The following is a 25,319-nucleotide window of genomic DNA, read 5'->3' as shown; positions in this document are numbered from 1 at the left end:
GCAGTGCGAATTCAGCCATACAAAAGTGTATGGCTGAAATTCGTACCGCACATGAGATCGCATGTAATTTAGAAGCAGTGCGCTCCGAAGTACATGTGATCTCCGCAATCGCACAAATGTGAACCGGCACTTAAAAATGGTCATTTTGACAGGTATCTTCATATATATGGTGTTTTAGAGGCAATATTCTGGCGGATGGAACACTCACACATTTCTGAGCATATGTGCGTACATTATGTCAGAATGTTCCTCTCTATAGTGTGTGCTTGTCTCAATTAAGAGCACCAAGTGTCATTTCTGTCTGCTGCTTTATTCCTCTGCTATCAGCGTGAACAATTTCTGACAAGTTTTCCTGACACGGAGAGAAAAAAGGTGACAGGGGAGGGATCTCCAGCTGATTGACAGCCTCAGCTCTGTTCCTGTGTAAAGGGTGTGTGTCCCTTCCCTCTGATCAACCCTAAGCTCCTCTTACTGAGCTCTGTAGAGTAACTTTAGCTCTCCGCTTCTTTTCTGAACTCTCAGACTAGCTTTATAAATTCTGGACTATAAACAGATGTACGGAAGAGAAGACTGCAGATAAATAGGTAGAAAATATGTAAGATTTGTTTCATCTTTGTGTATCACCTGAGGATAGTCACTGGGTATATGGAAGGGTTTACAGCCACTTTAAGGATCAAAAGCAACTTTTTGGAGTCACAAAATTTTGATACTTTTGCCTGATGGGCCCCCTTCGGAGATTTCAAAATGTTACTTTTTTATCTGATCAACATATTGCTTTAGGAGGGTCATTGGGATGTGCTGATGACGAACTATAGATCTCTAGATTTACAGTAACCGCGCCATTCATCTCCGTCATTTTGGCACCCCTCACATGGTTGATCACGTTACTGTAGGGTGTGTACCTGCAACTCCTCCATTTACAGTCCCTTTAACTAGGACACAGACAGCATTTAGAACCCAACAGAAAATCTCCATAAGAAATATATACTTCAGATTGTCATGTGAAAGCTCAACTCCTAAAGGCACCAAAAGGCATGCTGTGCTCCTCACCATTATGAAAAGTTCAGAAACAATGCTATACCTTGAGTTGTTTTTTATCTAAGAGGATACTACCATGTCCTGACTCACTTGGACTGAGAAGAAGAGGATAGACAACGCGACAAAAGCTTAAAAGAAGAAAATGGTCGCACACCACAATGGAATCCAATGAAGAAAAGTTCCTTTATTCACATAAGTGGTACAAGGTACAGCAGGGTAGGACAGTAGACGTGTTTCACGCCACTGCTACGTGCTTGTTCACTAGCGAGTGAATGAGTTAACTAGTGAACAAGCATGTAGCAGTCATGTGAAACGCGCCTACTGTCCTACCCTGCTGTACCTTGTGCCACTTATGTGACTAAAGGAATTTTTCATTATTGGATTCCATGGTGGTGTGCGACCATTTTCGTATTTTATGCTTCTCCTGGTGGCGAGCCGAGATTCAGCACCACCTTGAATCGTGGACTTTGACTAGCCTGAGCGGTGATATCTCTCTTCATTATCTTTTTTTGCTGTCAGAATACACTGATCAGTGGCTGCAGCTATTGATCGACAAACGTTTCCTAACATTTCTTCTGATGAGCAGGAACAGCCACACATGGATTGAAATTCATTCGGTCCCTGCTAAACATTCCATTCATCTATGGCCAGCTTTATTGTGAATAAAACAGGGTAATAGGAAGTACTCCGCGTTGATCTACGAGGATAAGCAGTGACCAAAACGTTCACCCACAGTAGTATAAAGTAGATGTAAGCCCCGACTGGATAAAATTTAGTTTGCCTAAGTCCTGTGTATTATAAACAACGGCTGTATGTAAAATAGTGTTCACTTGTTTTCCGTCTTTCTTGCGTCTCAGCACTGTTCATCTCCTCCAGACTCTTTCTGCCTACATGCCGTCACTCTAGCACTGGCTACATATTATTGCTCTGGACCAATGCACTGATAGTGACAACAGAGGACCATGCCTGCAGGGTGTCAGCATAGCCACAGGTAGTCTCTCCCAAGAACATATGGCAGGTTGACAACCCAGGAGCACAACTGGGAGAAAGTTGCCACCCCTAAACAGGATATGTCTAAACAAGGGCCTTCATGGCACAAGTACAAGGTTGTGTGTTTTTTTTTTAATTCTTTATTAATTAGATACAGCACATGGAAGTGAGTGTAAGTCCCCATTCACACTAGCGCGACTTGTCAGGCAACTTGGTCGCCTGACAAGTCGCGGTGGGTCGCCTGTCATTGATTAGCACAGGACCCGTTCTAATAGGAGCGACACAAGTCGCTCCGACTTAGAAAAAGGGTCCTGTACTACTTTGGGGCGACCTGGAGGTGACTTGCATTGACTTCAATGATATGAAGTCCGTGCATGTCGCGCCGAGGTGCACCGCGACTTCACAGGTCGCCCCGGCAAGTTGTGTCGCCCCTGTGTGAATGGGCTCTGATAGATACATGGCACTTGAAATAAATACAAATTGCTACTTCACTCTACTAGCAAAGCCAGCTGGTCAAAAAGTTATGAATTAAAGTGGATCTTTAATGCATCTTAGCACCACAAACCACTATTCATTTTTAATTTTCAAAGAAAACTACCCCATTCATCCATGTCTCTATGCTTTATTTTGTTGAGAAAACAACCCCAAGCATTCCATGGCCATCTTAAATAAGGGCAAATGATTAATGTAGCATTTACTTCCTGGAATCCACCTGCCCTTAGCTCAAGCATGCATGCAGGAGAGTGTGCTTAGCTGAGAAAACCCCTTCCTGAAGACTCCTGGGATACAAAGTAGCCCAGTTGTTGACCCTCCGGAAGATTACTGGAACATATGACATCATTTGCCAAGGCAAGAATCTAGGAAGTAACTAAAAATGTAAAAAAAAAAAAAAAAAAAAAAGAAGAAGGTTTAAGACAATATAAAACACTTTCCTATCTATTTACTAATGCTAGCAGCATAAGATTTAAAAATAATCAAAGTTGATTGGGAGAGTGAAGTTCCACTGTAAAGTTTAAGTAGAACTTTTGGCAAAACTATCTTTTCATTTTGGATAGAGCAAGGGAGGGTTATAACCCGTTGTTCCGTGAGAATAACCTACTCCGTGAGAAATGCCTACCCTTGTCACTTCCTGTCAGGAACATCAGAGCAGCGTAGCAGTGCGCATGCTCAAAGCCCCGAATACGTCACTGAACTTCACTGCACGGATGGTATAGATTTATCACGGTAGTGTGTGTAACGTAACATTTGCGGCGGGTACATTTATGGCGCTTTACCACTGCATGGAACCGTACCGGTTCGGCACGCTTTTGTGCTTTTCCACTGCTGGTACCGCATGGTATAGGGTCGGAACGGTTCGGTACGTACGGTATAGTTTTGCTTTTCCACTGCATGGAACCGAACGGTACGGTACGGCTCTGAAAAAACAGTACCTACTCGATTGTGGTTCCAACAGGTACCAAACTGGTACCATATCCCACAATACTTTGCATGCAGTCACTACTAGCCACTGATTGGTCAGAGAATCCCACCCACCCCGTTGTTATCCCACCCACTTAACTTAGTACTACTTTAGTGGAAAAGCAAACCTATACAGTACCGAACCGTTCCGACACTATACCATGCAGTACCAGTAGTGGAAAAGCAAACCGGGCCAAGCAGGGCCGAGTAGAGCCGAGCCGGTACTTGCAGTGGAAAAGTGTCATAAAACAGCTGGGCTCAAACATGAGTCATCTCCACTCCTATCCCGGTCACTTCCCTGATCTTGGCTAGTAAATGTAAAAGCAGCGGCGGGTGTATGAAATCTAAATGACGGAGATCTCGTCTCCGTGATCCGCTTTTATATTTATTAGCCGAGATCAGGGAAGTGACAGGGGTAGGAGCGGAGATGACTCATATTACAGAGGAGCTGTTTAATGTAACCGCCGCAAGTGTAACGTTACACACACTACTGTGATAAATCCATACCCTCCGAGCATGCGCACTTGTCAGGCCCTCAGCTGTTCAATGACGTAGGTGCTGACGTAGGTGCACCGGAAGTGACAAGGGTATGAAATTTTCACGGGTAGGTTTTTTTCACGGAACACCGTCAGTTTTTTTTGTTGCCATCTGCGTCCCATTGCTCAGATTTTCCTTCACTTCCTGCCCCATAGCCAAACAGGGAATTCCTTGGGGACCTCTAAGTCGCCAGAACTAGTGTCCCCATTGGAAGAGTTCCCCTCCATTACTTTTCTGGGGACAACAAAATTTGGGATTTTCTTTATTTGTCCTGTTTTACCATTATTATTGAAAATGAGAGAGGGTTAATCTCCTTAACAGGGAACACAGACAGCAATAAAAACTGACAAATGTTCCAATCCCTCTCCCCTCTATCCAAAACTAAAAAAAAAAATAACCATTTCAATAGTAAACAAGCTTCAAGGGAAAGGGGAATGATAAGGAATAGAGTGGGGGTCCAAGTATTCTTAAGCACTTGGCAGCAGGTTACTGTACGGTGGTTCGCGGGAGCAATACTGGGGGAGTGCGCGCCCACTCGCCAGCAGGGAAGTCGATCAATGGGGCCGGCGGCCGCAATTGCCGCCAGGCACCCGCGATCATTCCCCATAAAGAGAGAATGGCGGTCTGCTGTTGTAAACACAGCAGACCGTTGTGCTCTCCGCAATCAATGCAGAACTCCTGTGATCCTCCTTTTTAGGAATGCAGGTCTCTGTAATGATTTCACAAGCCCATCCCCCACAGAGAAAACACCCCCTAGGCTTACATTTAACCCTTTGATTGCCCCTGGGTTAACCCCTTCCCTGCCAGTATCATTATTACAGTAACAGTGCATATTTTTAGCACTGATTACTGTAGTAATGTCACTGGTCCCCCCAAAAATTGTCAAAAATGTCAGTTAGGTGTCCGATCTGTCTGCTGCAATGTCGCAGTCCCGCTAAAAATTGCTGATCGCTGCCATTACTAGTAAATAAATAAATAAATAAATAAAAAAAAAGGACAAAATATCTTTTCCCTAGTTTGTTAATGTGATAACTTGTGTGCAAACCAATCGAAATACACTTATTGGAATTTTTTTTTACCAAAAATATGTAGCAGAATACAAATTGGCCTAAAATTATGAAAAAATTTATTTATTTATTTTTTTTTTTTTTTGGGGAATGTTCTATTGCAGAAAGCAAAAAAAATATTGTGTTTTTTTTTATTTTCAGAATTGCCTCTCTTTGATTTAGCCCCAGTTCACACTAGGGCGCCGCACAGGTCGCCGCAGGTCGCCTCCCATAGGGAAGCTACGGACCCGTTCTAATAGGAGCGACACAAGTCGCTCCGACCTAGAAAAAGGGTCCGGAGCTTCTTAGGGGCGACCAGGAGGCGACCGCCATAGACTTCAATGTTATGAAGTCTGTGGCGGCCGCTCCGAGGTCGCGGCGCGCTGCTCGCACCGCGATCTTGGAGGTCGCCCCTGAAAGTAGCGTCGCGCCAGTGTGAACCGCCGCTTATAGTGCAAAAAAAAAAATAATAAAAATCGCAGAGGTGATCAAATACCACCAAAAGAAAGCTCTATTTGTGGGGAAAAAAGGACATCAATTTATAATTTGGGTACAGCGTCGCACGACCGGGCAATTTTCCGCTAAATAACGCAGTGCCTAATCGCAAAAATGACCTCGTCATTAAGGGGGAAAATCTTCCGGTCCAGAAGTGGTTAAAAAAATGCCAATTTCAAAGATTTAAAACTTTTGAAATGACATTAAAACACAATAAAAACTTTTATGAGAGGTTAATAGGTTTACATCTACTTCAGGACTCGTCCTTTGGAGGACGGAGCGTTGAGTGGAACGCTGAGCCCCGCTGTGATGTGACAAGCCGGGGTTTTTAGCAGGAATCTCTCTTTTTGGAATATATAACATAAAACTCCTTTAGATGGGAAAAAATAGCATACATTTTCTAGAGGAAACTTCAGAGCTTTGATTTTCAACCTATTACTTATCCTGCCTCTCTCACACACCGTGTCCTTGAAGAAGGATAAATACAGATCTCTAAAAAAAGATCGCTTGCAAACACTTCTAAAACAAAGACTAACAAAACTGATAAAAGTTTCCACTGGAAACTGCATGACCCCTGACTGCAGAGAGAGCGAGAGAAAACATACAGAAAGAAAGTGTCTGATAAAAGTGTTTGTTTTATAGTCTTTGAATATCTTGCCCTAATTCAGCAAACCATGTGAAAGTTTATTTTATTAAGGTTGGAATCTAAAACAGAACCAAAATCGCAATGCCTGGTCAGCTGACTGGAGATGCCAGATCTAAAATGGAATGTTCCTGAAATCTGGGGAGGACAGGATGATTGTCAAGGGGAGGTTTTGGGCCAGACATAGTGACTACCATGAAGACACAGAATGAATATATGTGCTATTACATCAGAAAAGTTCAATACTTCACCAGAGAATGTGCTTCTAGACATGATTAACAGACCCCTATATAAAATGTACAGCTTTTATAACCCCAGGCCTGCTGACCTCCCATCCAAAGAGATCTAGATATGTCAGCAATAATCCCAAAATACTGCAGAGTACACAGTACAAAGCCGGGGCAGAGCCACTTGTCAAATGCTGAGAACAATACAGGCTTTGTTACCAACTGCAACAGGATATCGTTTGAACTTCATTTCTACAGGTCTGAACACTTTTCCTTTTATAGGGCTGCAATCAAAAATATCTTTAATAAAAAGGGCCAGTCCATCCAAAACAGATATTTCATTCATTCATAACATTTTCGGGGTTCCCAACTACAGGCAAAAAAAAAAATTCCCATGGAGTAGAGCTGTGCCCGCACTGCACAGGTCAACTGTTCGTTTTTGGTCTAGGGCAGTGATGGCGAACCTTGGCACCCCAGATGTTTCGGAACTACATTTCCCATGATGCTCATGCACTCTGCAGTGTAGTTGAGCATCATGGGAAATGAAGTTCCAAAACATCTGGGGTGCCAAGGTTCGCCATCACCGGTCTAGGGCAAGGGTTCTCCAAACTACGGCCCTCCAGGTGTTCAGGAACTACACTCCCCATCATGCCTTGTCCTGTCTGTGAATGTCAGCGTTTTACAATTCCTCATGGGACATGTACGCAACAGCCGGAGGGCCGTAGTTTGGAGATCCCTGGTCTAGGGGATTGGAGAATCCTCCACTCCACCTGCAAACGATGCTCCCCCATGATCCAGCAGTTCCCGACGTTCTCACATCTATGGGCACGAGGACGTCGGGAACAGTCCAGCACACAAGACCGTGGATGTCAGTGTTTTACAATGCCTCATGGGACATGTAGTTACGCAACAGCCAGTGGGCCGTAGTTTGGAGATCCCTGGTCTAGGACGTTGGGAACAGTCCAGCGCACAAGACCGTGGAGAGCAGCAGCTACAGAAACCAGTTTTGTGCAGGGAGGACCAGACAAATGGGTAAGTATATTTCTGTTCTCCAATCCCAAAAACAAACAGTTGATCTGTGCAATGTGGGCACAGCTTAACTGCATAAGAATTTTTATTTATTTTTTTTCCAGGAGTTGGGCTTTCAAAATTTAGAGTAGGCAGATTTTATTGCAGAAGAGACATGCATTTCTCAGCTTACATTCTGGCACAGCGCCTGTTTACTGTAATTACACCACTCCCGCAAATGAGCAGAAGTGACGTCACCCCAAGATGACCAATGAGTCCAGAGTCTGACACGCATAGGAAGTCAGGTAGAAGATGCCACCAAGGCATGCTGGACCACTGAAGACCCTTTAGTTGTTTCTCTTAGGGCTCGTTTACACGTACCGTGTTTCCCCGAAAATAAGCCTGGGTCTTATATTCATTTTGGCACCATAAGACACAGTAGGGCTTATTTTTGGGGTAGGTCTTATAATGTTCTGTCCCTCTCTGCCCTCCCTGCCTGCCAGAAATCCCTTGTAAACCTAGTTTAGTGTATATAAAATCCTAGGATGCAGTGAGTGTTTTTGTAATACAATTGCGTGAAATACCTTCATTATGGTACATCACTGCTCTGTGCTCAGCTAATCTCCTGCTCTCTCCTGTCTTTCTCCTCTCATATGGTAGCTGTCAGAGGGGGATCTCAGCCCCTCCCCTCTGAAGTGTACACAGAAGAGCCAATGTTCCGTGGTAGATTAGATTAGAATAGGTTTAGCTGATCTGCCACTCTGCTGTCCTCTTTTCCCTGGTATTTCCCACAATTCTAATCGAACACCCAGCGCTACTGTGTACACTGCAGAGGGGAGGGGCTGAGATCCCCCTCTGACAGCTACGGTATGAGAGGAGAAAGACAGCAGGGAATCAGCTGAGAGCAGAGCGGCGATGTAAGGAAGGTATTTCACAGTATTATATTACAAAACACACTGGACATTATTTAAAACACTAATAAAGTGCATCCTAGGATTTTTCATACACTAAACTAGGGCTTATTTTCGGGGTAGGGCTTATATTGCAGCCCGCCCCGATAATCGAGATAGGGCTTATTTTCGGGGTAGGGCTTACTTTCGGGGGAAACACGGTTGTGTACATAACCGTACACCTATCAATGGCTGTGTTTACCCACACAAGGTTGCACATGTGAGCACAAAGTGCATCCTGAATGCATTCTGTTTAGGCCACTTTCACTGAGATAAGGTGACATTTAGAGTATTGGCAATGTGGTGAATATTGGTACGTGTGAACCCGATGAAGGGTGGGTATCCTTCAAACTATAATTCTGTGTATAGATTCACTACACCATGGCCCTTACACACAAGATTGGAAAATCATACAACCGATCCTCCATTTTTATTCGGTTGCTAGTCTCCATATCCAAAATGTAGAGTTTACAACAGAATAAAAATTAGAAAGTGATGTAATGTGTTGTAGTATATTTGTATTGTATTTTCGAATGACAACTGTACTGATTAAACTAAATTCATACAATCTGGTATTGTACAAGAAAAAATTTTGCGCTTGTCCTATCGGATAACAATCAGATTATAGCACGATTGCTTCGAAACCGATAGATTTCATCCAATTTTCATTTTCGGATCGTGTGTATGGCCCATTAGGTATTAAGAAAATTGCACTTTTCAGATTCTGGAACCTTCTATCTCACATACATACACACGCACATACATATATATATATATATATATATATATATATATATATATATATATATATATATATATTACACAAACTCAATCAGGCTTTTAATGAAATGGATGCAAATAACAGGAAATTTGCGTTTCCTTTGCAGTCTAAGCTTCTTACAGCATTTCATCTCTTGGCACAATGCCCAAAACAAGACATTCTTTTCACTGACTTTCCTATATTTACATGTAGCAACTATTCTCCTTTATTCACCAACATTTCCATACCAACAATTCCACTAAAGTGCATCAACTTGACGTACACAGATCTCCATGAGATCTCTCCCTACCCTTTAATTCTGGTGGGAGATCTTCCAAAAAACATGAGTTAGGGAGTCACAGGTTGTGAAATACTACCCTAGGTAACCAACCTGCTAAAAAGGGTCTTTTTTTCCCTTTCCCTTTCCCTTCAGGTTATGAACCATATGATACTGCTGGAATGACTACAGAGCTTCCAGCTTATTGCACAGTATTAAAAAATGTGGGTACTTTAATAATAATGTTTATAGAGGTTCTTTCAATGTTGCACCTTACAGGAGAATGTGGTGAACCAGGTACATGGTATTCAGTCAACTCTGAACCTAATGACATAAGATATTAGGCAATCATTTTGTACTGATTCGGATACAGAAGAGGTGGACTAATTATTATGGAATTTAGGGGACGGGTCCATTGACAACAGCTTAAATAAAAAAAGAAAGCCTAAAAAAAAAAAAAAAACACTGACATCTCCGGTCGGGAGCCGCTGTACTAACCATGCAATGTTAGTGCAGAGTGATTTCCCCCGCTGAGCTGTTCTGACAGGGGGACAGCCACCCCGCCAAAATACTCCAATCAGCGCTCTTGGCTATTGGCTGAGAGCACTGATAAGGAGTCGGTTGCCAGCTGTTTTTTTTTTTTTTTTTCTTTGTCCAGCCCTCGTGTAGAGGCTCAGTTCACACTACTGCAACCTGGGATCCGACTTGTGAGACCCCAACTCACATGACATGTGAAATCCCATGTTAGTCAATGAGAGCTATCTTAATTAGCACTACTGAAGCCGCTTCGACTTTAGAAAAGGTTCCTGTACTACTTCTAGGTGACTTCTATCAGACTTGTGCCTCAAAGTAGTACTTAGTCAACTCTGAAATTGGCAACATAGGACACAGTATTGCTTTAATTGGCATGCAATAGTTTAGGTCCTATAAACATCACTAGCTGTAACAGATTAGGATACATAATATTTAATCATTTACGGACCGCCCGCCAGTTATACGTCGCTACTTTGACATTAATTACCGGGGTTATTACCCTGGTATTTTTTTACTGGGCGGTGGTCCTATTTCTCATTCACCACGGGATCGCTTTTATGGGCTGCGGGAGAGATGCCCCCCCCCCCCTTCCTGGTCGTTTTCCCCACTTACTGGAGCTGTTGGTGGTGGGGAAAACGATCTGGTCCTCTCCCCTCCTAGGCAGGAAGTCAAGTGAAGGCAAGCTGGCCCCCACTCGATTCTATGGCCTTGGAGGACCAGAGCGACGTCATACGTCGCTTCCTCCCAACGGCCTTAAGGAGCCCATTTTTTCATGATGAAAAAAAAAATTATTTTTTGCTTTTTGGTGTAGATGTGAGATCTGGGGTCTTTTTGACCCCAGATCTCACATTAAAGAGGACCTGTCCTGCTTATTTCTATTACAAGTGAAGTTTACATTCCTTGTAATAGGAAAAAAAGTGATAAAAAAAATTTCTTTAAAAAGGGACAGTGTAAAAATAAAAAGGTAAAATAAATTAAAAAAATGTAAAGCGCTCAATCTCTCTGAGCTCGCACGCAGAAGCAAACGAATACGCAAGTCGCGCCCACATATGTAAACTGTGTTCAAACCACACATGTGGGGTATCACCATGATCGTTCAAGCGAGAGCAATAATTCTAGCCCTAGACCTCCCTCTGTAACTCTAAACTGGTAACCTGCAGAAATTTTTAAAGTGTTGCCTATGGAGATTTTAAAGTACCAATGTTTGTCGCCATTCCATGAGCATGCGCAATTTTGATGCACCTGCTCTGTTCTGTTCAAAGCGTAATGCTGGCCATTCATATTCGGTCTGAACTTGCCAACATAGGACACATGAGTTGGGTCAGAATGGCAGGCAATAGTTTGGGTCCTATGGCTCTATAGGTCTGGAATTTGCCTAATCTGCCTATTCGGAAATGAGATGTGGAAGTGGAGAACACAGTTTATAAAAGACATACAGGTAAATGAAAAAAAAAAAAGGACTGGAAGCAGATTGTTTCAGGTTTTTTTTTTTCTTCTTGTCAATAGAAACTCCAAGCACAGTATGGCACATTGTGAACAGATTTTGCAGTGTTGCCAAGCAAATGTATTTTCTCCAGAGATCCCATGTCAGGTCTCTACAGGAATGTCACAGTGTGGTCCCTAAGTAAAACCACTCTGCTTGCAGGCACAAGTGGAGAAATCAATACCCCACAACTCTGCACTAAGCAGGCTGTTTATGATGTAGCATTTACAGTCAATGGTCTAAATGGCCATAAACAGCTTAGCCCTATCCTTCTGCTAGCAGTGATCACGCTTGCAAATATAATTATCTCTCTAACGTGGAGTGCCGACAATAAGCCTTCCAACTTCATGCTTAATACCTAGCAAGATAATATAACCACAGATAAAATATAAACCTTTTGATAAAACGCATATAGAAGACTAGTGTGGTAGAGGTTTGTACATCTAATGCTGGATAACAAAACATTTAGTGACTAGACAGAAATAGTTAAAGTAATTAGGCCTATCAACAAAATGAACATTTCACCTGTTCAGTTGGTGTACCAGTTATGCACAAATTATTGAAAATTGAAAGGGATTCTGATGTCTAAATTATTTTTATTAATTTATACTTACCTGCTCTGTGCAAGCATATTGCACAGAGCAGTGGCTTACCTCCTCCTTATCAGTCCCCCACTAGTGCTGTCTGCTCCCATTCTTCTCCAAATGCCCCTAAAACAAGCCATGTGCTGAGGGGGTCACCCATGCAGGAGCGCTCCTGAGCCGGTCTTGTGTGTCCATTGACACAAACAGTGCAGTTTGGCCACACCCCCTGCTTCCTTCTCGCAGGGTTGACTGACAGCAGTGGGAGCCTATGGTAGGTGTTGGAAAGTTTTTTTACCTTAATGGTTTTTATTTTTTTTAAATAAAAGACATGTCATACTTACCTGCTCTGTGCAGTGGTTTTGCAGAGAGAAGCCCAGATCCTCCTCTTCTCGGTTCCCTCGCCAGCACTCCAGGCCCCTCCCTCATGTCCCCACAGCAAGCAGCATGCTATAGGGGCACCCGAGCCGCTGCTCTGTGTGTTCATTCAGACACGGAGCTGCGGTTCGACCCCGTCACCTCTCTCTCCTCATAGGCTCACTCTCAGTAAATGAGGGAGAGAGAGTCCCGGACATCTAGACTCTCGTGCAACATCACCAGATCGAGACGGGGGTCAGGTAAGTATTACAGGGACTGCTGCACACAGGTAGTTTTTTTTTTTTTTTACCCTAATGCCTTTAAAACCACATTAAGGTTAAAAAAAAAAAAAATCCTTTAGGACTACTTCAAGGGAGGGACTTAAATATGGCTTGACAAATTCTCAGGTAACCAAAGTACCTCATTATGATTACAGTTAGTGCGCCTTCACACAGACGCCTTCCATTTATGATCAGCAGGGGATCTCTCCACTGATCCCCTGCTGAACTGAGCAGAGCGGGGCAGATGACAGGTCCGTGTTCACTCAGTTTCTGAAGAGGGGACGCGGACAGCCCCTGCTCTGCTCTATAGGAGGACAGGAGTAAATTAACTCCGCTGTCCATTTACACTTAGCTGTCTCTGATCCAGTCCACCCTAATGGAAGAGGATGCAGTCCCCCATATTTTTAGTGGGCCTGATCAGACCTGGATGTAGGTGGCTGTAAACAGAAAAGTCACGGTTCATAGGAATGCGTGGATCTTTCAATCAGGTCCGCCTAAAAAACTGGACAGGCAGACCTGATCAAGTCCTTTTATGTGAAAGAACCCGAAATTTCTCATTTATAAGTATCTTTTGTATCATTTTTATTGCACATGCATGGTCCACACCATGTAAAGTAGACCAGACTTGGCAATACCTGGACCCTATAGTCCAGGCAATACCTGGACTATAGGGTCCAGGTATTGCCTCATGCTACCAGTAGTGACACTGACCTTAGCCAAATGCAAAACTAGTGAACAAGTGTCAGAAAAAATGAATAGGGAAAAAAAAAAAAATTCAACTGTAAAACCATTCCTGTTTTGGGGGTTGTCTCATTGTTGCTTATCTAGTGTACCTGTTAATCTCATTAACATCAAAAGCAGCTGAAACGGATTAACAACCCCCTCTGCTACTTAACTGACCAGATCAATACCCCAGGAGTTTAATTGACTTGATGCTGTACTCTGATTAAAAAGTGTTCCTTTACATTTTTTTGAGAATATAATATTATATATATATATATATATATATATATATATAATATATATATATATATATATATATATATATATATATATATATATATATATACACACACACACACACACACACACACACACACACAGTATATTGTATATATGTATGCTTGTTCAGAATTTTTATATGGATTATGACAGAACTTATGCATGAGTTTGTGTAATAGATAAAATTATCTTTCGTAGTTTTGGAGAGAGTATAAAAAGGGTTAAAACCTGTCAGGTTTTTTTTTTTTTTTTTTGTGCGCCATTTGTGTTTAGCTAGGGAGATGTACCCCCTCGATTTATACTGGTTACTCTTGTCTGGTATAGAAGAAAAATAAATTATTAGGCTCAATGCACACTGGGCTTAAAAAAAAAACGCTAATTTAGGCAAGCTTAGGAGAGTTTTGTGTTTTTCTGCTAGAAAGCTCAAATCAGAAACGCAAACCAGAAGCGTTTTTTTTCCTGTCTCAGCATGGAGCTTAAAATATGCCTCAAATTGTCCTAATGTGCATGGACATATAGGATAATATTGAGCTGCTTCTACAGCAATTTTGAAGCCAGTATGCATGGACCATTAAAGTAATCACTGGAACAGAAGGCGAGAGGGTTTCTTCCAATATGGAAACCAATTCACATCATTTGGAATGCAATGAGAAAGAATTTCAAGGGGGTAAAAAAAAAAAAAAAAAAGACATTTGAGACATTTGGAAGTACCCAAACAATTTAAATTGTAATTTTATTAAATATTTTGTAATTATAATTATCGAAAAAAAAAAACAACAATGGCATCATCAATTTAAAACATACCCTCACTATCATATGTCCCTATCTACCACCACCTCATATACGATTTACAAGTGTTGGTAGATGGAGATACAGGGTATGATAAGAGAGTGTACCTCAATAGCACAGCAAGCCTCTATGTTAATCAATGGCCCAGTATAAACCAGCAGCCAGTGAAAAAGATAGTAGTGTTTGGCTAGAACACATTAATACATGGCATCATGCAGTGCTCTCTCTGGGCATCAACTGCTCCCAGGCGCTTGTAATAGCCAACTTTCTCACTCATTTGACAGGTTTAAAGATTTTCTCCCTGAATTTAAGGGACGTCTGAAAAGATCTCTCTGTTCCTTTTTGCGCTGAACACTAGAGAAATGGATGCCTGTAAAAAGCGTCTTACAAGAATTAGTTAGAATGTTACTTCCAACACTGGGGACGAAAAAAAAAAAAACACATCTATGTCTAGACTTAAGGCAACATTCGAATTTAACAAGAAAGAACTATAGAGTTTGAAATAACTATGGTTAAAGCAGCATTCTTGGTAATACTTTTCTTCTAGGTTACTAGAGTGCATTTACTTTTGCTCTCCTGTGACCCAGAATGAATGGGCAGCTGGCTAAATGCCCGCTGTCAGCTGACATCACAGAGCTGCTCTAGGCTCAGATGTCTGACCAGCAACTGACTTGGCATTTCAGCATGTCCCTATTTTGCCTGGCGCTCCAGTGAGCACTGGAGGGACAGGCAGAGAGCAGTGACCGACAGTCACCACTCTCCGCATAGTGGATCAGGAACTGAGCCTTTATAGGTCAAGTGATCACATAGTTTCACATCTTCGAGCCGGCGGGGGCCAGCTGAAGCATCACATTAATTTCCGCAGCCATGGAGGTATGGGTGTTTTTTCACACACTTTAAAGCCAAACTCCTGTCTGATACAAAAGAGAAAATGCAAACAGTTCAAGTACAAGAATTTGACTTGCTATTAGCAGGGTGACCGGGAACTGAGCTCAGTGTGTTTTTCCCTTTCACTTGTAGGTCACAGAATAGAGACCTGTAAGGCCCATTCAAACCATAATGGAATTTTACTGTGTGCTGCATTTTTGCAGCCTATTTAAATGGGTTGCTCAAAGTGGTTGTTAAGCCACGATCACCTATTCATAACATCCCCTCTGTTATATAACAATATGTGTCCCAGTGTCTAATCTATATAAAAAAATGCAGATTATACCTTATATCAGAGCATCTCCCGGCGCTCACGTGACTTCTCAGCTCTCTCCTCTCCCCAGCTTACAGCTATAGCGGGCGGGGACAAGTACTCCCGCTGACGTCAGCCAGGGAGGAGGGGAGGAGAGCGAACAGAGGAGTCATGTGAGCGCCGGGAGAAGCTCTGATATAAAAGGTATAATCTGTATTTTTTTTTTTTATAGATCAGACATTGAGACACATATTATATAATAGCGAGGATGGCATGAATATATTATAGTTTTTAAAGCAGCAGGAAGGGAAGGGGCGGGCACTGTTGCGAGCAGACAGGCAGGGAGGGAGGGGGGGAAAGGAGGACAGAGCAGGGCTGCAAAAGACAGAGGCACGTAAACCGACCACGGTGTCAGGGCTGAGAAGCCATGATAAACCATGGTCAGTTTACAGGAGTGAGGGCAGAACCAGGTAGGATCAGCCAGGTTTTTTTAGGCAATACAGGGGCCTAAATTATACAGCACAATCACTGTGCTGTATAACAGGCTTTAAGGAAACAGAAGCTTTTTTTTTTAGGGTAACAAACCCCTAAATGCACCAAAAATGCGCACCATGCTACCATAACTGACAGTGCAGCACACTGCAGTGCAATGGCTCTCATTTATGTATTCCATATTCCATATGTGTATTTAGCAGTTTTCCTGGAGTTCAGCTTTAAAACAGAAAAAAAATATGAGATCCTTTAAAAACCTGGAAATAAGAGACAGCTGGCAAACATGTACAGATGTACGGCGAGATTCTTTACACATGATACTGTAACAAACTACATATAACATAACAGAAACCGGTTAGACTTGCAGAGCTCAGATGAAACCAAATTAAAGGAAAACGTATCCCGGTGGTGATAAATTGTAAATCATGGCTTCCCCCAAATGTCTGTTTATAGATCAGAAAACACACTGGGGGGGGGGGGGGGGAAGCAGTCCTATTATATCAATACAATGACCTCTGCTAATGTGAAATCCAATCCTACAGCAAAGGGCAGCAGGTTTCAGCAATTCCATCTACACCTTGGTGTAGGTTTTCAAACCTAATACAATAGAAATCTGTCAAACCTATTCAATTTATTATGATCGTTTTCAGCAGGATGCAGACAAAGAATTTTCGATCACATGCTGGATTTTATTTGTAAAAGGAAAAACAAATCAAAACTTGCCATTTCTGAACTAAGTGCCACTAAGACTTATATTATTATACCAATTTTCTGGGATAATATTCTAGCAGTAGCTGGATTTCTCAGAGTTGATTTTCTGATGAAAACAGTGGACTGTCCCACACATTTAGACTCCGTTCACACTAGTGTGACTTGACAGTGACACAAAGACGCATGACAAGTCGCCCATTGAATTCAATGGCCCCTTTTCCAATCTATGCAACTTAAGTCGCAAAAAACTTTAAAAAGTTCCTGCACTGCTTTGATGCAACTTCAGTGCTAAAGAGTGTAAAGTCACATGAAAGCCGCACTCCAGAGTCGCACTAGTGTGAATGAAGCCTTAAACAGCCACTTGCAGTCTCTATTGCTAGAGCATGTGACAACACAGGGGAATAGCAGGGAGACCGGGAATGTTGTCACCCTGTATCAGAAAAGTAAAGACCAGGTCAGATTACCATTGAGAATTTAAATGAAATCCTACACAATATTTCAGTGACTGAGTTTAGACCGGCTTTATTTTCCTTTTGCTTGGAGTATAGTTAGGTGTAGCAGATATCTCACAGAACAACAAGTGGTGAGATCTGCTCTAGCTTTCCTGCACTGCAAAAAGTATTACGAAAAGGAATGACTTAAGTGATTACGGATATTTCTTAATGGGTTGCGATAAGAAGCACAACCTGAGCGATCACAATCTGTATTTGCATACACCTGGAATCGGTTATCTGTGGCCAGAACCGTAAGGCTCCATTCACACCTGAACATTCTTAATCGCGGGCAGAATTTTTTTGGCGCCCTGCGATTTTGTATGCGCAATTTTACTGAGATTTGTCAGGAGACAATCGTGGCAAAATCGCCCTGTGATTGGGGTGCCATTGAGAAGTAATGGCATCGCACAAGCGGCCCAAGATTTGCAGGCATAATCACAGCGATTCGGATGGCTCAGGGGTAGATGGAGCTTAACACTTTGCTTACTCTTGCACCTGGGATGCAGGAAAAATAAGTAGCTAAACTGTGTTTTTACTGCTCCAACCTCTCCAGCTTAAGCTGCAAAGATGTTGGGGACAGATGTACATATGCCACAGCCGCATTGCTTTCCATGACAAAATGTCCTGCTCAGCAGGCAGCACCTCCTGCCAAACGCAACCCATTCAACTAAAATCAATGTGTGCAGTTGCAGCATAGTGGTGTACATTCTTAATGGGTAAAACAGGTAGTGAGGATGCAACATAAAACCTCCTCGCCACCTGTAAAAACACCCTCTGAAGAGTGATCTGCTGCAAATCTTCAGAGGGCACAACAAATGTAAACAAGCTCTTAGGCTAGCCAATATATTTAGTCTTATAGACTTTAAAATGCATATACATGTCTGCTCGTCCTATAAAAATCTTCACTAGTGTGAACTTGGACCACCTGACCACTATGGGGAACTTTGTCTTTTCCTTATGCAAAACCTCCTTTCTTCTTAAATCACATTCTAATAACATGAATAATGTACTTCTAACCTCACTTCTGTCCATTGTTCTATATGTATGGTCAGATTTACTCATTCATAGATGTATGCAACAGAGATCTCTGCCTTTTTATTAGAAAGGTTATATAGTGGTTTTATTAGAAGGATTGGAATTTACATCAGGTCCTCTTTTCCAGCTGACCAGTTAGGCATATTGGTTTGCACTTTCATACAAGAGAACCTGCATTTTAAGCACACTTTACAAACTAAGAGGGGGAGATTGTGCAATCAGATCTACCAACAACTTTGTAATGCAAGGGCCCGCCTGATTGGATAAAAACTGATTGCATAGTTAGGTAGGTCCTCATAATCTGTAGTTTTGGTTAGATACGCACTGAAATTTCGACCACAGAAAATTATCAGCCGAAAATAAGGTTATCAACGTTTTGCTGATATAAAAAAGGGCGCCGATAATGGCTCCCAAAATGCAAACGATTTTACCGTGCTTATGGTATGCTTTTCATGGGACTCAAAAACTGCAACAAAAACATAACAGGTGCGTTATTGATGCATTCTTGCTGCGTTTTTGAAGCATTTCAATGGGGAGGTGCATTTTTGTTTATTTTTTTTTTTAACTGACCAAAAATGCAGCAACGGAAGCGCAATGAACCAGTGTGCAGACATACATAGAATTTAATGGGGATGCGTTTTCTTGTTAGCTTTTCTTGCGCTAAAAAGGGGCTGATGTCGTCAGACAAATTTATATTCATTTAAATTCAGGATATTACAATTAAAAAGTCAAATACAATATACTGTCATTTTCAGTCAAGTGGATCCTGAAGTTTTGATTTTGGCCCCAAATTTTCATTTCGGTGTACCTCTAAGTTTTGGTAGATCTAACGCCGATTTGTCAAAGATTGTATGGTCAGATTGTAACATGTCCAGTGACCCATAGAGATGGGAAAATAGTGTATAAAATAAATTCTGGGAAGGAAAGCAAACGCTTTATTTTAATGCTTTTAGGAAAAAAAGAAAAAATTCACACCATAGCACCCCCCCCCCCCTTTTTTTTTTTTTTCCTTTTGAGAGTCCCTTTTGGACTCATGCACACAAGTGGTTTGCCTCTGTGTGTCAGATTACACCTTTTCCAGGCTCTGTCAGCAACCTATGACAGGTTGAAATAGGCTGTGGCTAACCCTAAGCCTAGGTTTACATCTGTGCAGGTCAGGAAACCACGCTGCTGTTAGTGGATGCGATGGAGTGCCATTACGTAATAATGGCACTCCCACTCATGAGAAAAGGTGGCGCATTTTTGGGTGTGCAAAACTGCATAATGCCAAAAGGACCAGGCGGTTCCATGTGGTCACGTTTTTAAAAAGATGGTAAGGGACTTTTTTCCTTGCAGGTACAGCAGCCCATTTAAATAAAAGGAGCTGCTGTACCTGTGCAAATACGGCACGCAGGATCCGCAATAGTGTGATTCTACGCTAAACAGGAGTATTGCTCAGTACAGCATCCAGCAACATATTTCAGCCCAGATTTTACAAGGGCTGCTGGCAACAGGGACAGATTGTGCACCTGTGCCTCCTTAAAACACTGGAATTTAAAACGTGAAGCCCAACCTCCTGTGTGCACGTAGCCTCACTCTAAAAAGGACTTCGCTTATTACCCCCTTCCTGCCAACCTCCTTTCAGCAATTCTAAAAGCTGGGAGGTGGAAGCGAGCATTCAGGTCCTATGACGGCTGTGTTTGGCTGTCACATGATCGGGAGCTTGCCGAATCCCCCGCCAGCTACCATGCTGGGAGCGCGCTCTCAGTGTAGTAAGTTGTTTACACAGGGCTTCCCCCCGCCACACCCCTCCCCCCCCCCCCCATTTCCAGTTGGAGTCAGGTGTGGGCTCTGGCTGAGCCATTCCAAAACATTCTTCTTCTGGTGAAGCCATTCTTTTGTAATTTGGAGGAACGCTTTGCGGTGTTGTTGTGCTGAAGGTTTTGTGCACAATTGACTGATATTTGGAACTGTTCATAAATCCCTCCATCTTGACTAAAACCCCAGATCCAGCTGAAAAAAAAAAAATGAACCCCAAGGCATAACACTGCCCCCACCATGCTTTACTGTGGGTATGGTGCATTTTTGGTGACGAACAGTGTTGGCCTTTTTCTGATTTTTGGAAGTGAAATCTTGGTCTTATCAGACCATAAACACATTTCCCATGTGCTTTTGGCAGACTTGATATAAGTGTTTGCAAAATGTACTGTTCTTGTATGTTTTTAAGAAAAGGCTTCTGTGTTACCACCCTACATTACAGACCAGACAGATGGAGAATATGGGAGATTGTCACATGTAGTACACAATCAGTACCTGCCAGAAATTCCTGCAGCTCCTTTAATGTTGCGGTGGGTCTCTTGGGAGCCCTTTTTTTTAGACTATCATTTTTGGAGGAACGTCTGTGACGAACGTGGGTATCAGACCCCTGCCTTCCTCACCAACTCGTGAGAAAGGACTTGCCAATCTCACACTGCACTGTAACCCTTTATAACAATGCCACTCTCAGCTACACCCTGCACAAAGATTTTCCAGCTTGTGGCAATCTAGGTGCCAGCAGCCTGAGAGTTATTGTCACTGGGCTATGGTAATTAAGCAATTCACTCTTTAAACTACCACCACCACCTTTTGACCGAGGAGGAGGAAGCTCATAACCTTAGCAACACCAACTATGATTTTAGAAAACCATAGAGAAATAAAAAGTTGAAAAGGAAGAATACTTGCAACATCCTGGTTTTTGAAGAGTTCAGTCAATGAGCAAGGCGATATCGGCTCCCATAACTTGACAGATGTTCCTTGGTTTATAGCACCTGAGAACTGTCAAACTGTTCTGGCATTCCTTTATTTGGAATCAAAGGGGTGTTGACCGAGGCCATCTGACCAATTGGTCTAAGGGGTGGTTGCGGAGATGTCACCATGTTTTTGACCACATCCCAGATACAGTTTCTATAAGTTTTAGTATCTCTGTAGATCTACAGCTTACTAACCTCCAGATTATTGTCCAGCGCGAAATTTGCTTTGAAATCAATATAAACACGACAGGTTTCTGATGCCTAGTGCGTCTAGGAGATGAATTGGCCTTGTTCTGCTCCCAGTACTCCTAGGGCAACCGTGTTTGGACTCAAAACACTATAAAATAAACTGAGGGAGGTAAATCTGTCCATATTCTGGCTGTGCTATTATTTTAGGAGTTATGAAACATGCTGAAGTTTTAGAGTTATAACTGCTAACCTGTCTGCAGATGTATATTGACCAATCTCTCCAACTGAGCCATTTACGACCAGTATCTGTTAGTTCTCTGAATTGCTTAACTTGCGAGGGTGACTTTTTTTCTTTTTTCTAGACTTAATTGTGGATTGGGTAATGGAAAAGTCTTGGTGTCTGATCAATAAATTGATAATGTCCTGGCATCAGTTTACAGTTTGTGTATCGTAAAAAGTGAAGGAATGTGGGGGGGCTTGTGCTGCTGGATCTCTGGTTCTAAAACAGAGAAGCTAATGGTAAATAAAATGTAATGGCTGAACGTGAACAAAACGGCTGCTACACTCACCGCTATTGGTGAGCCTAGTACACATGACCATTACAGTCAAGTTCTTGGTAATTTCACGGTTGTGCCATATTTTCTCCACTTGGTGATGCCCATCTCCACCATGTTCCATGGTATATCTAATGCATTGGAAATGTATTACAACAGAACTTTGTATGGTCTTTATTAGAGTCACTTTTATTGAAGGCAGGTGTGTAGTATTTAACATCAGCTTAAGTGTGACTGGTTAAGTCTGAACAAAGCCACATCTCTTAGAAGAGGCTGTGCGTATATTTATGCAGCCACATTATTTTAATTGACCCCCCCAAACAATTTTAGCTTGATTTAAAATTGGAATGTCATGATGATGAAAATAATCTGAAGTGATATATCTTGGTCTGATTTTTTCTTATTTTACATTTAAAAAAACCTGGCATATATCTGCACTGTATATGCTGATTCTTCCAGAAATCTTGCAAGCTAATAATTTCCTATGCTGCACTCTATCAGGTACATTGATCACAGCAATCACCATGGACTAGAAAATAAATTTCCCTATGGTATGAAGTGCAGAAGTCCTGCCCTAGGTTGACTATGCTCCTCCTTCATAGATACAGAAGCAAAACTGGCTTCACCCAAGGCGGACTGTCCCAGTAAAGACATACTGGAGGAAAGAGTCAGACAAGGTATTCTAATGTTTAGAACTGCATTCTTTCCCAGCAACTTCTGAGCAGGGATGTGCAGGGCTGGTTACAGACATCAATCATCTACTTTAAAGTGGTTGTAAACTTCAGACATTAAATCTGAACATATCCCTCTATACTGCAGGGATATGCAAACTGTGGCCCTCCAGTTGTTGCAGAACTACAAGTCCCATGAGGCATAGCAAGATTCTGAAAGCCACAAGCATGACACCCAGAGGCAGAGGAATGATGGGACTTGTAGTTTTGCAACAGCTGGAGGGCCACAGTTTGCATATCCCTGCTCTATAGTGTGCACTTGTCTCAATTTCCAGCACTAAGCATCATTTCTGTCTGCTGCTTTGTTCCTCTGCTATATCTGCATGAATCCCTTTTGACAAGTTTTCCTGACACCAAGAGAAAAATGGTGGGAGCTCCCAAATGATTGACAGCCTCAGCTCTCTACCTGTGGGAAGGGGGGGAGGGGGGTGTCTCTTCCCTCCAATCAGCTCTCAGAACTCCCTTCACTGAGCTCTGCAAAGTGTAATTTCAGCCATCTGCCCTCTTTTCTGACAGCTCAGAGAAGCTTTATAAATACTATACTTTAAACAGATGTAAAGAAAAGATTTCAGATAATCAGGTACAACTTATGGAGGAGGATTTATTTAATCTCTGTATCACCTGAGCCCTGCCACTTCACTGGGTATGGGTATATATATGGGCTTAATAGGCTGCACTGATAGATGCCAATGATGGGCACTGGTGTGCAGCACTGATAGATGGCAGTGATGGGCAGCACTGATGAGGAGGGCACCGACAGGCTTCCTGAGCACTGACTGGCATCCCTGGTGGTTCTAGTGACATTCCCCAAGGGTCTGCACTGGTAATTATTATTATACAGGATTTATATAGTTTGCGCAGCGTTTTACAATGTAAGGGAAGACAATACAGTTACGATACAATTCAATACAGGAGGAATTAGAGGGCCCTGCTCATTAGAGATTACAATCTAGAAGGAAGGGAGCTTAATGCTCTGATTACCAGCACAGACCCCCCCCCCCCCCCCCCCCGTCAGGAGAGCTGCCAATCTGCTCTCCTCTACTTCTTGCGCCTGTCAGGCACGAACTGAGGAAAGCCGATCAATGGCACTTCCTATTTACTATGCGACCAGCTGTAAATGGACACAGCTGGTCACATGGTAAAGAGCCTACGTCATAGGCTCTTTACCGGGATCGGGGGGATGCGGTGTGTCAGAGTGACACACCACCTATTGTCACTCTGCGCGCCATGGTCTATCCTGCTGGACGTCATGACACCCAGCCAGAATAGAGCAATCACTTTGCTGCCATCACTTTGCTATACGACGGGCAGAAGTGGTTATGGCCTTATGCACACAGTATGTAAAAACATCACTTTTACAGGTGTTTAACTTTTTTTTCCAGCCTCTATAAAATGCACTTCTGTGTTTACAAGCCTTTTAGAGGACAAGTGGTTAGAAGCTGGAGGGGGGAAAAAAAAAAACACACCAGGAGAAACATTCAGGAGTGGAACTTTGGGCAGAAGAAATAAAATATTCTGGCCAATGGAATCAATGAATGCTCAAACGCTTGGCATGTCTAAATGCGCCTAAACACGATTGCAAACGTGGCCTTAGGCGTGTTTTTTAAGCTGCTTTTTCCCTGCCAGGAGAAAAGATGTCCAAGGGAGGAAAAGAAAGAAAAACCATACCACACCATAAAACGCATAAGAACACGATCTGGGTGCAGTGCGATTTCAGCCTGTTCATTTGAAATTGTGACAGAATGCACCAAAAGTAGTGCATGCAATAAAAAAAAAAAAACAGCACACTGCAACCAGATTGCATGGTACTGCATTTTCAAGCTGCAGCAGGCAAATGCACTGCATTTGCAACCTACATTTTGGGGTGGCAGTAACATCAACGCTCTTTGCAGATCGCAAGTGCTGTGAATTTTAAATGCGGTGCAGGAAACACGCAGAAAGCAGCTTTCCCACACCGCGTTCTGGTGTGAGCCAGCCCTGAGGCTTAAGCCTCGTACACACGCAACGATTGTTGGCCGTGAATTTTCGCCCAACCTCCGATCGGCCGATTGTCGGCTTGTTAGTATGATGCTTCCGACAACCGACTGACTTTTCGGCCGAACAAAATCTGGTGTGCATGCTATAAAATCTTTGTTGGCCGTCAACAGAACGGCCGATTTTCCGTCAGTCAGTACAGATTTCGGCAGACAAAAATCTGATGAGCAAGACTGGGCATGCTCAGAGAAGAAAAAACACACGGAAAGTAAACCAGCACATGACATCACTTCTGAAGTTGATTGTTGTTGGCCGAAAAAATTTGTGTGCAGTCTAGAGCACATTTCAACCAACACAACAACACAGGACAAAAGATGGCCGATCGGTCGGCCAACAATCGTTGCGTGTGTACGAGGCTTTAATGGGTGAAATTTCAGTGTGCTCAAAACACCAGTTCACTCAATTATATTCCAAGTAGTTGTTCAAAAATATATGCTCGTATACTAAACACTGATTCACACCCTACATATTCTATATTGAGAAGAAAAACTAAAAACTTTAATTTATGAAGATTTATTAAAACATCATGCAGAGACAGGGAATCCCAGACATTTCAACAAATGTTCTAACAAAGTGACATATACAGTCAGTATACATGCACACCCCTATGTACACACAATACACATAAAACTCTGCACAATGTTGACACTACTCCGGTAAATCTAGGAAGGGATA

The 25,319-nt window shown here is 42.5% G+C and overlaps 1 protein-coding gene across 2 annotated transcripts in view; it reads right to left on the bottom strand.

Moving 5' to 3' along the window:
• The window catches only part of CUX1 (cut like homeobox 1), a 615,616-nt gene that overhangs the window by 564,815 nt on the left and 25,482 nt on the right, over nucleotides 1-25,319 (bottom strand). The window lies entirely within an intron of this gene.

Source organism: Pelophylax lessonae (assembly GCF_965119305.1).
Source record: "Pelophylax lessonae genome assembly, chromosome: 2".
Classification (NCBI taxonomy): Eukaryota; Metazoa; Chordata; class Amphibia; order Anura; family Ranidae; genus Pelophylax; species Pelophylax lessonae.
The sequence above is the reverse complement of the archived record's forward strand: the minus strand, read 5'-3'. Positions and strand labels throughout refer to the sequence as shown.